The sequence below is a fragment of the Lutra lutra genome, chromosome 3 (assembly GCF_902655055.1).
Source record: "Lutra lutra chromosome 3, mLutLut1.2, whole genome shotgun sequence".
In the NCBI taxonomy this organism is placed as follows: domain Eukaryota; kingdom Metazoa; phylum Chordata; class Mammalia; order Carnivora; family Mustelidae; genus Lutra; species Lutra lutra.
Window position 1 is genome coordinate 5,089,549 of NC_062280.1, and position 11,152 is coordinate 5,100,700.

Here is an 11,152-nt window from a genome sequence, read left to right on the forward strand (position 1 = left end):
TTTCTGTCCAGTGGCCATTCCTCTTTTTTGGGGGTGGGGTGGGAAACAACTCAATGATTTTCCTATAGAAGCTTATAACTTCCCACTTCTAATTTTATATGTTGGGAGAGTAAGCATTCAAACTAGACTAAGCTAATCAACGTTATTCCTTTCTTGCGTGGAGCCAACACATAGGGCTTGAGAATTAAAAGAAGAAAGAAAACTATGCACTGATGAAGTCATTGAAATTTTCAGTTATTTCAGCTAATAAAGCCCACCTTTCCTCATCTTCTTAGTCTTTGGTTTTTCCTTAAGCAAGTTTGAGATTGCTTTTGTCTATAGATGCTTTCTATGAGCAGTTTGCTCTTTTCCTTGAAGTGTTTACAGACAAATATGCAAATATAATTATCATTGTGATTTTTTTACAAAATTACATGGTTATTTAAGGCGACTGAATAGTAAATCATATGTGTTCATTTCTTTTATTCTCTATAGCTTTAATTAAATAATATGGCATTTTGATAGAAAAACATAGGTAAATTTTCAAAGAACTTTTTGTTACTAGACAAAATATCATCTCTTAATTTAATACAATAAAGATAAGACAAAATAAAAAATAGAAAATTATACATAAAACACAGTAAATAAGATAATATAAATAATCAAGGTAATAGAAAAAGACCCAAATATATAAATAGTAAAAGAATATAAACGATTTCACATTTTTCATAGAAAGAAAACACTTCATAATGGAGATATTGCATTTTATTAGTTTTGAAAAGATTTAAAAATATCAGTGTTGTTAGGGGTTTAATAAATGTATTATTCCTACACATCTAGGAGGGATTGAAATTGTTTAAACCATTCCAGAAGACATTTGGTGAAAGATATTGTGACCTAGAGGTTTAATATGGGTTTCGTGCTAGATATCATTCTCCTTTTTTCCTGAATTTGGGAACAACTTCTTAAGGTAATACTCTACACTATAGATTTAATTTCGATCCATATCATTTCTAACCTTTATGAACATGTGTTTGATATCCCAAAGTTCAGAACCCAGAAGAGCAGAAACATTTATTACTTAATTTTATGTCCCCCCAAAACTACAAACTGACTTTCATGTAGTATATTGTAAATAAGTTTATTTTGATGCTAATTTTTTTACGATTTATTTATTTAAGAAAGAGGAGAGAGTGCTTGCTCACAGGCAAGAGTGGGGGAGGGGCAGAAGAAGATAGACTCTTCAAGCAGACTCCCACTGAGCAGGGGGTCTGACTTGGGGCTCCATGCCATTACTCATGAGATCATGACCTGAGCCGAAACCCAGAGATCCATGCTTAACCGACTGAGCCATCTAGTGCTCCTACACTAATATTCTAGAAACATGATTTATGTGAATAACATGTTCTAGTCCACTATCTTTTTTTTTTTTTTTTTTGAAGATTTTATTTATTTGTCAGAGAGAGAGGGAGAGAGAGCGAGCACAGGCGGACAGAATGTCAGGCAGAGGGAGAAGCAGGCTCCCCGCCAAGCAAGGAGCCCGATGTGGGACTCGATCCCAGGATGCTGGGATCATGACCTGAGCCGAAGGCAGCTGCCCAACCAACTGAGCCACCCAGGCATCCCTCTAGTCCACTATCTTAAATAACTCGTTCATAAAATGCTCTTTTATTCAAGATAAAAATTGCATCTACTGGTTAGTTGGAGATCTTTGTCATTCACAGAATAAAGCTAAACTACTATTTTAACTTACATGATATTTATGTAAACTTAGCAGAAAATGTTAGCATTGAAAATTAGAAAATTAATATTGACTCTATTTTGAATTATCTATATGTAAGATATTCTACCCCCCAAAAGACTTCTATATATTTTCTCATTTAATTTCTCATAATTATCATTATGTTGGTTTGCAACCTCTGGAGTTCCCGGGTTAAGTCTGAAACTAGCCCCAGGACACAGAAGGCGGGAAGAGACCAAAGAAAGCGTCCAGCTCACGGCTCACAGGTCAGCTGGTGGTCACGTCCTCTTGATTACCTCCTCCAACACATTATGCTTTGGATAAGAGAGTTGAGTTTTGGCAGGATTGTGAAAAACTTGTCCTTATCATGCGGCGGGTGGAGTTGGAAACGGCTATGAACACAATCATCTCATCCTCGAGTATTGTGTCGTGATCTCAGCCAATTTGCAATAGTGTTCTAGAGAAGTGACCAGATGATTTTGCCATAGAACGGGAAGAGGCGTGTGGACAATGGGATGAGATGATGAGAATACAAGCATTTGCGAGCATGTATGTTCAGACTATCACACAATGCACTTCATACACATTAGTTTAATCATCACAAATAAGCTAATGTGCTGTTTTTTCTTATGATCTCTATTTGAGAGATAAGAAAGTACAATTGAAGGACGTTATGCAGTTTTTCTAAGGTCACACAGGTAGATGTGGAGCTAAGCTTTCTATTGTCTGACATCAGAGCCTATGTACTTTAAAGTACATTAAATTTACTTTGGAAAAAGTAAGATTTGAGCAGGTCATTAACAAATAAAAACAATGAAATGGATATGAAAATAAAGAGGTAAAGATGGGTCTTCCAGGTAGAATGAATAGCGAATGGTGATGAAGTTGCGTTATTTAAAATGGCATAAACTCCTGGCTTCCCAGAGAGGTGCACGACAAATTAACAGAGGTGCATATACATCAACATCATTCTTTGAGAACACAAGAATAGTTTTATGGTGATGGAAATACAATTAAGGATAGATTAATCATTTCAAGAAAATGTTAATCAATATCTGTAATAATAATATCATAAAACTTTTTTAGATTAGCTATGCAAAAGTCAACTTCCCAATTAAATTTTCTCCCAAAAGAGGGTATTATTGACTAAAACAAAATATGATGTTTATTATACAACACTTGTTCAATATTTTAAAATAATCTGTATTATTTTATGTTATTTAAAGCTCTGGAAATTATATTTCTATTTTCAATACTCTGCTAAGCCTCTATGTCTGTACTGTCCAATAGAGTAGCCTCCAGCCATTTATGGCTCTTAAGCATTTGAAATGTGACCAGTAAAACTGGAAAGCATATTTTTTAATTTTGTGTAGTTTTAAAAAACTGAAATGTAAAAATAAAAAGAGACGAGAAGAAGGTATGTCACAAATCTCATGATGAATGGCAATATGATTTGCAAAAGGACGAAATGAAAAAGCCATGCTGTAAAAAATATTTAATGATAAAAAAGTGGACAATAGGAGTTATTTTCATCAAATAATAAATTTGATAAGATGTTTTCTCTCAACAGTCAAAAAATTAATGAAATGATTCATATGAAATCAAAATTAAATTTCTCAGGAAACATTTTATATAATTATTCATAGAATAATTAATCTTTCAACTTCGACCAGCTGTATAATCACTTAGATTCTTGTATGAGTACAGACACACATATAAACAGATACACACAGACACACACATCTTTTGATAGAAAGATGGCAAATTATTACTTCAGTTTTAAAGATTTTATCACAAAGTTATAAGGAAAATATTAAAATTGATTTTTTTTTAAGTGACATATCTTAGGATGGCTCAGTTGGTTAAACTGAGTTAAACTGAGAAGTCAGTTAAACCTGACTTCAGCTCAGGTCGTGACCTCAGGGTCCTGTAATGGAGCCTCGTATCCAGCTCTGCGCTTAGTGGGGCATCCATTTCTCCCTCTCCATCTCCACCCAATCATGCTCTCTTTGTCTCCCTCAAATAAATAAATAAATAAAACCTTAAAAAAAATTAAACGTGAAAGATCTTCAACTGAGCCACCCAACATTTGCTTGTGGAATATAAAATCCTTTCTAGCCATATAAAAGATCAATTGACCTAAAGAATTTAAAAACTTACAAGTACTTAAAAAAAAAAAAAGATTTTATTTATTTATTTGAGAGACAGAGAGAGTGAGAGAGCACTAAAAAGGGGAGGGTCAGAGGGAGAAGCAGACTCCCTGTGGAGCAGAAGCCTGATGTGGGGCTCAGTCCTGGGACTCTAGGACCTTGACCTGAGCCAAGGGCAGACACTCACCCAACTGAGCCACGCAGGTGCCCCTAAAACTTACAAATACTTGATGAATCATGCAATATAAGAGAGACTACTTAATTAATATTTTAGTTGTGTTTTGTCTTAGAGGTCTTACAAATGTATGACAACATGTAAATTTGCAGCCTAAAACATAACAATAGACATATTAAACATATGTTAAACATAACATATTATGTTAAAACATAACAATAGACAATTTTACCTAGCCATATATTTAAAAAATAGTTCTATTTTGATAGGCAGTGTCTCAGCTACATTGAGTTAAAAAATATCCAGATGTATTGGAATTTTTTTAAATTTCATTTTATTTTTTTTCAGTGTTCCAGCATTCATTGTGTATGCACCACACACAGTGCTCCATGCACTACGTGCCCTCCTTAATACCCACCATCAGACTCACCCAATCCCCAATCCTGCTCCCCTCCAGAACCCTCAGTTTGTTTCTCAGAGTCCACAGTCTCTCATGGTTTGTCTCCCCTCCAATTTCCCCCAGCTCACTTCTCCTCTCCATCTCCCAATGTATTGGAATTTTATAGCAAGAGATGGAGATTTCTTTCACTGCTTCATGCCACCATTTGACACACATTAATATTGGCATTCAGTTTTCTGAGGAAGATTCTGTGTGTCATGGTTACAGTGGTTAAAAATTGCTCAGAATATATGAAGGCTGCGGCTCTACACCAGTTAATAAAATAGAAGACAATGACGTTAATGATCTTGTTCTTTGCTAATGTTTATTGATTGAAACATGGAAAAGTTTTATAATGAATTATTACACTGTTATTTTCATTTCAAAATTTTCCTAGGACAAAGAAATGGTTTCCAAATATTCAGTAACGATAGATACAAAGAAAAGGGCAGCATGACTTATATTCTCTTATTGGTATCACATGATACATGGACAAGATACTTGCAAAGCTACCAGGAAAGGCAAAGCATATTTGCAACCTAGCTAGGTAGGTGCAAGAATTCACCCTAAAATTTAAATTTTTCATAATACAAATCAATAATAAAGATTTATATTTTAGGGGCACCTGGGTGGCTCAGTTCGTTAAGCCACTGCCTTCGGCTCAGGTCATGATCACAGAGTCCTGGGATTGAGTCGCACATCGGGCTCCCTCAGCGGGGAGCCTGCTTCTCTCTCTGCCTCTGCCTGCCTCTCTGCCTACTTGTGCCCCCCACACGAATAAATTAATTAATTAATTAATTAATTAAAAAAGATTTTATATTTTATAAATTGACCGTAAATACAACAAATTTTTGAATAACAACTATTAATACATTTAGAATTGGTTTACAACTTCCTCACACTTTTTGAATTTAATGTTAATATGTTGAGTTAAGAGTTGGTGAAATTACTTGGACAGACATAGGTTGGAAACTGACATACTTTTGCTTCACACCAAAATCAATTATTCTAAAAAAGGATGGTGACATTTTGAACATATTTGATTTAATGAAACATTATTTAAATTAATTTCATGTATCTCTTTATATTTTCACTGTGGCTACTAGAAAAAATTAGATTATAAATGTTGCTTGTGTTATAGTTTTATTGAACGACACTACCTTACATAAGCTAAAGGAATTTTGATTGTTCTAGCCTTACCAGTGAATCAATATTTACCTCTTTTATAATATTTGATTGGAAAATCAGACAGGGTTGTACAGATTCCTCTTCTATCTTACTACTCTTAAGTATTCACAAGGCAGAAAGACTCATTACATAACTGGCTCCGTACCGCATAGTCACTTTTTAGGCTTTTTCAAAATACAGCACACAAAAATACTTTATGAACTGAACAATAGGAGACATTATGAGGTCGGAAAAACCCTGTGTTTATTTATATGTGAATTGCCGTAATTGCAAAAGATCATTTTCATTAAGTTGTCTGATTCCCTTGTGGATCAGTTTCCACATTTTAAATCTTTATATACCTTATTAACTTAGTTCCTTTACATCTGCTTTCTAAATTGTAGGCTTTCCTTTCCTGTTTTACCCGCTCTTTACCTCATTGATTCTTCCATATCTTTTGCTTTCAGGTTTTAGTTAAATTACACAGATGTGAAGATTACAGAATAAAACAAGAGAGCATCGGAGCGCTTGAGTGGCTCAGTCAGTTAAGCCTCACACTCTTGATTTTGGCTCAGGACATGATCTCAGGGTGGTGAGATCGATCCCCGCTTCCAGCTCTGCCCTGGGTGTGAAGCCGCCTTAACATTCTTTCCCTCCACTTCGCTCCTTCCTCTTCTCGCTTGCATGCGAGCTTTCTCTCTCTCTTTCTCACTTTCTCTCAAATACAGAAATAAATCTAAAAAAAACAAAAACAAAAAAACAAGGGAACATTTTCCAAATGTAATAATGGCTACATTCTTGCCTAAACTGTCAAGTGAGCTGAATGTACACATCTCCCTTGCTTTGGGAAACTCAGTAACTCTCAGAGAGAGCTTATGCAGAAATTGATTTCTATTTCTTTTCTTTTCACAAGGTTTTTGAAGCAACGACAAGGCTCCTTCTCCCTTTGTATGTGTAGTGCTACTTTTCCACTCTACAATAAGGGAATACATTGGGGAGAAACTTTTCACTTGGTACGTTTTTCTTAGCTAAAGATAAAATAATTCCTTTTCATTCTTCTTAAATCTAAGAGGACACCATATTTATACTACTTTTATATCAGTGCACCTTTTCTCCTGGCCAGGTTACCCTTGACAACCCTCCAGTTTGCTATATTGAACAATATTTTTCCGGATAAAGATTAAAAAAAAAAAAAAGATGTATAATTGGAAACCACCTTGGTAGTATGTTTACCTATCATTGTTCTCACTTACCCTTTTGTTTTATTTATTTGACTCCCAAGTCAAGAGTCAATTTTTAACAGGTTGTACGGCACTACACTGCAATCTAGCCCCAAGTGTATGGGAAGGTGACAATTTAAGGTCACTGATCTTGCTTTTAGTTGTCTTCAGCTTATAAGTAACTGGCTCAGCCAATATATGTTTTACACACACACACACACACACACACACACACACACACGCACACAGGAGTTTATACAACTCAAATCCCCTTGGGTCCTCTGGTATTGGCCTAAGGTCTTTGATTTCCAATTATAAAATGTTCCTCCATTTTAAAGCGCGCTTTGCAAAACCAAGCTGACACATGGGAATTTTAGGCAGAGCTCCTGCAGGAGGTCCCTTAACATTTTCCTTTTGAAGCCTTGGGGATGCATTAAATAAAGTTCATAAGCCACTTCTGAAAACAAAATTCTATTTTGAGAGCAACCAAATGACTGCCCTCAAATAGTTTCATTCAATAAGCGTGTGCAAATTTTAATTATGTTTCTAAGGAGACTGTGCCTAAAGCTCTAAGAGAAATAACAGCCATAGCAATATTTGCACATACATAGTATTTGCTCATCAAGAGTGTAAAGTTTTTAAATAAGCGCCATTGTGTTTGCCCTGATGAATGCATGGAAAGAGGAATCTCAGTAACATTACCAGAGGGGATAATTGTATCTATTCATTCTCTGCATTTGTTAAGGAGAGGTTTTCTCTTGTTAGAGTCTCAGAAATGGAATCATTCTGCCCATCAGTAAAGAAGAAAAATGAATTTTATGTCAAGTGTCACAGGCTCATAGAAATATTTGTTGTCAATATCTTGCAATTTACAGTCATGATGAAATCATCAGGCAATAACACACCCATAACCATTTTTTAGAGAATGTATTTACTTGATTTCAACCTTTAAGCTTTCTGTTCAAAACCAGTGTTTACTCGCTCTTTTCAAATTTTAGGAGAAATAACATTATTCTGGACTCTTTATTAATAGGAATCCTTAATAGTTTTGTGACCTTCTCAGGCAGGTCATTATGCTATTGCTTTGTGATTCATCTTATCATTTCATTAGCATAACTACTGTACTGCTACAAATACAGAAAAAAACATGAGTTCTTTCCCTGTTAGACTTTGGGTCATCTTTCTGTATCTTCCATTTATCCCCATGAATATATTAATTTTGGGGAAGTTGGATATTATTTTCTCAAACACACTAACCATTTACTCACAGATATTGCCATAATACCTCTTATGCATGATGATATACAGATGAACCATAAGATGGCATAGCTAAAAATGCAATCATAAATAAAACACTAGGTTGATAACCATTTTTCTCTTCATCCCTTGTATTAACTCTAATTTTAAATTTCAGTGCAAATCAATCTTGCTATTGAATACTTTTTTTTTAAAGATTTTATTTGTTTGACAGAGAGAGACACAGTGAGAGAGGGAACACAAGCAGGGGGAGTAGGAGAGGGAGAAACAGGCTTTCCACCAAGCAGGGAGCCCAATGCAGTGCTTGATCCCAGGATCCTGGGATCATGACCAGATCTAAAGGCAGACACTTAATGACTGAGGCACCCAGGTGCCCCGAATACTTTTTTTTCCCCCTAAGTGTCTAGCATATTACTTATCTTCATAGCCAAACAATAAATATGAGTTTCATTTCTCCTTGCTTCCAGAAGAAAACAGGCTAGAGAATAAAAGTTGAGATTTAAACTACTGAAATATAACTGGTTTCAAAGCAATGAGGTATTTCATAACATAGACATTTATCTCCATATAACAAATGACTTTTTACCCTAATTACTTAAAAGTAGTAATGATAATCCTTGAAGAAACTACAAGATAGGAAAGTTTACGGCAGATCAGGGCTGAAAAAATGTTCTTCTTTCTGAAAAAGGAATTCCAAAAACACAGCCTGGATTATAGAATAGAATCATGAAAGGAAGTTCTGTAAGCACCCAGACAGACGGAAGAGCATTCTTCAGGTTAGAAGGAGTGTGTCAGAACGCTGCCGGCAGCCGTAAATTGGAAGTCACTCCCTCCCCAACTATCAGTTGAGGAGCATGAGGGCACAGTGGGAGACATTGCATGTAGTAAAAAATACTACTGCTTGAAGTGCTTACAGGTACATTCAGTAAGATGAAGGATGAAATCAGTGGGGCATATGTTGACAAGGAGAACATTTTGACATATCTGTTTTCTTTCTCCTGGATTTAGATGCTATGATCAGAGATATAGGAGCTAACTGTGACTATGAACTATGAAAATGAAACCCCGAAACTAAAGATGACAGAATAGAAAGGTAAAAAAACCTCTATGGCCTGAATTTTGGATTTGTTTCACCTCTGTCAAATGCCTACATCAGAGATGTTGTTACCTGTTGGCCACTATAGGTTTGAGTGTTCAGAATATTAACTGTGAGAAAACAGCATGATGTGATCCCCACAAAGCTAATGTAATTTGGTCTGCATTAAGACAGTTATAATACTGAGAATGAGAAAATGTTATAATGCTTTGGGTTGCATTAATTAAATCTCAGTTAATTACATTGCTTTTTTGTGATAAGAACACTTAACGTGAAATCTACCCTCTTAAATTTTTAAGTGTGTAAAACACTGTTGTTAAGCATAGGTATAATTCTGTACAGCAAATCTCTAGAAGTTTTGTATCTTGCTTAACTGAAACTTTATGCCCATTGATTAGCAAATCTTCATTACTCCTCCCCCCTCAGACACTGACAACTACCATTCTACTCTTTATCTCTTTAAATTTGACTATTTTAGATACCTCATATAAAAGGAATCATGAAGTATTTGACCTTCTATGCCTGACATTTTACTTACAATAGTGTTTTCAAGTTTGATTGTTGTTCCATATCGCAGGTTTCTTTCTTTTTAAAGGCTAACTGATGTTCTTTTGTGTGTATGCACCACATTTTCTTTATCCACACATCCTTGTGGACATTTAGTTTGTTTCCACACTTTGGCTCCTGTGAATAAGGCCACAATAAACAAGGGAGTGCTAATATCTCTTTGAGAACATAATTTCATTTCTTTTGATTAAATACTAGAAGTGGAGTTAATGGATTTATGGCAGTTTTACTTTGACTTTTTGAGGACTCTCTATACCAGCTGCACAATATGTTTTTCATGGTGGTATACCATTTTGCATTCCCACCAACAGTGTGCCAGGGTTCTGGTTTCTAGAAAGCATGAGGCATCACACTTCTGACTTCAAAATATTTTACAAAGATACAGTAATTAAAACAGTATAATACTGGCATAAAGACAGACATATTGACTATTGGAACAGAATAGAGAGCCTAGAAATAAATTCACACACATATGATCAATTGATCTTCAACAAGAGTGTTAAGAATACAAATTGGGAAAAGGATATTCTCTTCCACAAAAATAGACAAGTGGGACTCCATCAAACTAAAACAATCCTACACAGCAAAAGGAACAATTAACAGAGTGAAAGGTAACTCCCAGAATGGAAGAAAATATTTGCAAGCCATATATCAGGTAAGGGATTGATTTCCCAAATATATAAGGAATGCCTACAATAATACAATAATAAAAACAAACAAACATGCAAACAACGACAAAAAGCTAATGACCTGCTTTTTTAAAAAATGAGCTAAAGACTTGACTATAAATTTCTTTAAAGAAGACATACAAAAGTCCAAAAGATATATGAAAATATGCTCAATTTATTTAACCATCAGGGAAATACACATCAAAAATTCAATAAGGTATCACCTCATATCTCTCAGGATGGCTATTATTAAAAAAGAGAGAGAGAGAAAAGTGTTGGTGAGAATACAGAGAAATTGAAACCCTGGTAATTCAGTTTTGAGGACTTTACTTTAGAGATAATATATACAAACTGTATATACTTATATGTCAGTAGGATGAAGAAAAGGCACAAAATCCTCAAAAAGAAATATTTAAAGAAACAGCAATCATTAACTTAAAAGAAGAAAGAAATATTGCTTTCTTTTAGAGGGAGAAGTAGTCATTTCTTGAATTTAGGAAGTATAAAACTTGGTTTGAAAAGGACACCCAGGGAAGTTGTCCTCAAGTTGACTTCGAATAGAAAATGCTAGAGAGATATATATTGGCTAAATCTAATCATATGAATAATTACATTAAATATTGAGGGCCTAAACACCCAATTAAAAGACAGATATTTTTAGGTTGGCCTACTAGATGTTGCTTGTAAGGAATT